The sequence below is a fragment of the Podarcis muralis genome, chromosome 6, assembly GCF_964188315.1.
Source record: "Podarcis muralis chromosome 6, rPodMur119.hap1.1, whole genome shotgun sequence".
Classification (NCBI taxonomy): domain Eukaryota; kingdom Metazoa; phylum Chordata; class Lepidosauria; order Squamata; family Lacertidae; genus Podarcis; species Podarcis muralis.
This window is the reverse complement of record NC_135660.1, coordinates 6,830,803-6,834,876: the sequence shown is the minus strand read 5'-3', so window position 1 is coordinate 6,834,876 and position 4,074 is coordinate 6,830,803.

Below are 4,074 nucleotides of genomic sequence, written 5' to 3'. Positions count from 1 at the left end.
TTCCCATCTCATCCCATGCAGCTACTGAGGTCTCTTTTCACCTTCACAGCTCCGTTTCTGAAGCCACTTCTCTCTTATTTTCTGCAGCTCTGCTTTGCATCCATTTCCCCCTTCACCCCATCTCCTCCTTTTCTTCAGGCCCTTTCATGTCCCTGCTTTCATCTTCATCCCTCTCCCAATGCCTCCTTACTCCCTCCTTTTTGACAACTTCCTTTGCATCCCCATTCTTACTCTTGCTCCCTTTTCTCCTCCCCCTCCCCTTCCTTTTCTCAAATCTCCCTTACACACACATTCCCACACCTCCTCCTCTCTCCCTCTTCTACAGACCCCTTCTAACACCCCCATGCTATGTTATTGTATCTTTAAGATGAGTAGACTCCTAAGAGCAAGCTATCAGCTTCTCCAGTTGAAGAATGTTAAGTTTCTTTGATGGATACTGTACATGTGTGCTTGTTAATAAAATATCGCTTCTAAATCACTACATTGAACCCGGAACCTGGAATGCGGACCATGCAAGGTATCAGGAATGAAATAGGTTGTGTGGAGGCACTATGCAATATTTGAAGGCTTCACATCCTTTATCACAGTTAAGGAATGGAAGGGGGAGAAGTTTGAAACAGACGTTCCCCTGACTTCCACTAGCCTTTCCTTCAATGGCAGAAGTTTGAGTAAATGGAGATGGTGGAAAACTGAGATAACTGTGGCTTTAGGAATAATGGAGGGATGGAGGAACACTGAGCAATTGGTGTGTGTGTGTGTGTGTGTGTGTGTGTGTGTGTGTGTGTGTAACATTTTAACAAGGAGAAACAGCAGAGATGGGTACGGAAGCAACCACCCAAAAGCTAACAAAACAGAAGAATGAAATGGAAAGTGGAATTAAAGAGGACAAAGAGACTTTGGAGAACAATATGGATGAAGGATTTCCAGAACAGAAGGATGAAATGGTGGAGGTGGAGGCAACAGATGGTGTAATGAATAAGTCCTTCACAAAAGGTGACTAGAGGACTGAAACAGCCAAATGGCAGTGTTGAGATGTTGGAGGAGTGGAAGGAAGCCACCGACGAAGAGATGAAGAGACATCCTAAGCTGGAAGAGATAGAGTTGGAAGAGAAAGGAGTCTGCACACAACTTGGAGTGAATTTAGAGAGGAAAGCTATCAAACCTCTGGAACTTTTCTTGGAAAAAGAATGGAAGAAGTGTAAATGGAAGGGCTATTTTTTTCACCTTGCCAACAAAGGTCCGTATAGTTAAAGCCATGGTTTTCCCAGTAGTGATGTATGGAAGTGAGAGCTGGACCATCAAGAAGGCTGATCGCCAAAGAATTGATGCTTTTGAATAATGGTGCTGGAGGAGACTCTTGAGAGTCCCATGGACTGCAAGAAGAACAAACCTATCCATTCTTAAGGAAATCAGCCCTGAGTGCTCACTGGAAGGACAGATCGTGATGTTGAGGCTCCAATACTTTGGCCACCTCATGAGAAGAGAAGACTCCCTGGAAAAGACCCTGATGTTGGGAAAGATGGAGGGCACAAGGAGAAGGGGACGACAGAGGACGAGATGGTTGGACAGTGTTCTCGAAGCTACAAACATGAGCCTGACCAAACTGCAGGAGGTGGTGGAATACAGGAGTGCCTGGTGTGCTCTGGTCCATGGGGTCACGAAGAGTCGGACACGACTAAACGACTAAACAACAATTTTTTTCACAACCAAGATGGAAAATCACAGCAAACACAACGGGTTCAGGTTGTGTCCTTCAGAGCAGGAGAAATCAAGCTCGCTCGCTCCCTCTTCCAAGTGACAGCCCTGGAGATATTTGAAGATGGCTCTCATATCTCCTCTCAGTCTCCTCTTCTCCAGGATAAGGATGGGCAGATATTTCTATCTTGGCCTGCAACCCTTTAAGCAGAAATGCTAGAAATCGACCCTGGAATTTTAAGCATGCAAAGACTCTTTGCATCTTTCCTCATGCCCTGCTCAGAATCAGTCTATCATTTCGAAGGTATTCAGTTGGATGGGCCAGAGGGAAGAGTGAATTTAGAGTATAAGCTGTCATGTCAGAAACATATTGCACTCATGAATTTATATGTAAATAATGCTTGTTGTTTAACTGTTGCCAGCCTGACAAGTACAGATTTATCTTCACCTATTTGTGTAAGACATTTTTTAAAATCACAAATAGCTAACAAAGGTTATGGGCTCAGTCATGGCCAGCAGGTGGTGATAGAGAATGGCCAGAAGATTTTGAAGTCAATCCCAGAAACCAGCAACTCAGCACAGTAAAGGATATTTTTTGCAGATTTACCCCTTGATCCATGTCTGTTGAACTTCCTTTTTTTTTTTAACAGTATTTTTATTGGTTTTTCCAGATACAAGTTATAGAAAAAGAAAAAAGAAAAAGAAGATAACAGAAGAAAAAAAAAGAAACCATCTTTCCAAGATATTTTTCTCATAACCAACTGGACTTCCCCACATCTCCCTCACCCTGCATTCTTTACAATAAAGATATCAGCAAATTATTACCTTGTTTCATGCATTCCTTTGTACTTTCCAATAGGTATACTTTATGTTTCCTTTCATAATTATAAACTTAATTTCCATATCACCGAATCTTGTTGCTGAAGCTAAATTTTCTGGGTCATGCAAACTCTTAACATTCATATAACTTAAAATATTTTTGTAGATAGTCTTTAAATTTTTTCCAATCCTCTTCAATTGTTTCTTCTCCCAAATCTCGGATTCTGCCAGTCATTTCGGCCAATTCCATGTAGTCCATCAATTGCGTCTGCCACTCTTCCAGTGTGGGCAAATCTTGTGTCTTCCAATATTTTGCAATTAGTATTCTTGCTGCTGTTGTTGCATACATATAAAAGGTTCTGTCGTTCTTTAACACCTTCTGGACGTCGATGCCCAGGAGAAAGGCCTCTGGTTTCTTAGGAAAGGTGTATTTAAGCACCTTTTTTAGCTCGTTATGAATCATTTCCCAGAAGACCTTCACTTTTGGGCAGGTCCACCAGAGGTGAAAGAATGTCCCTTCAGCCTCCTTACATTTCCAACATTTATTATCAGACAGATGATATATCTTAGCAAGTTTGACTGGGGTCATGTACCACCTATATATCATTTTCATAATATTCTCCTTCAAGGCATTACATGCCGTGAATTTCATACCAGTGGTCCATAACCTTTCCCAGTCTTCAAACATAATGTTGTGCCCAATGTCCTGAGCCCATTTTATCATTGCTGATTTGACTGTCTCATCCTGAGTGTTCCATTTAAGCAGCAAGTTATACATTCTCGAAAGTACTTTAGTCTTTGGTTCTAACAATTCTGTCTCTAATTTTGATTTTTCCACCTGGAAGCCTACTTTTTTATCCAACTTAAAAACCTCTTGTATTTGGGCATAATGGAACCAATTTTGCACCTTATTTTTTAATTTTTCATAGCTCTGCAACCTCCAATTTTCTCCAACTTTTTCTAGAATTTCCCCATATTTCGGCCAGCCGACCTCCATATTAGGTTTTTTCCAGGCCTTGGCCTCTGCTGGTGATAGCCACCTCGGGGTCTTACCTTCTAGCAAGTCCTTGTATTTTATCCAGACCATAAATATTGCTTTTCTGACAATATGATTTTTAAACATTTTATGAGCCTTTACCTTGTCGTACCACAGATATGCATGCCAACCAAAAGCGTTATCAAACCCTTCCAGATCTAGAACATCAGTGTTCTCAAGAAGTAACCAATCTTTCATCCAGCAGAAAGCTGCAGCTTCATAATACAACCTTAAATCTGGCAGGGCAAACCCCCCTCTTTCTTTTGAATCAGTTAGTATTTTAAACTTTATTCGGGGCATGTCTGTTGAACTTCCTGGCACAACTTAGTCTCAAAGTTTAGTTCATTAAATTTTACTCTTTTAATTTTTTTTACAGTTCCTTAAATGTTTACTCCCCCCCCCCAAAGGACTTTCATTGGTGATATTTTCCAATTCAAAATTCTGAATATGTGGCTTGTTTCCACTTTACACCTGTGAATTTTCACTTACAACACCTTCACTTGATAAGCCTTTTGTTAGTAAGC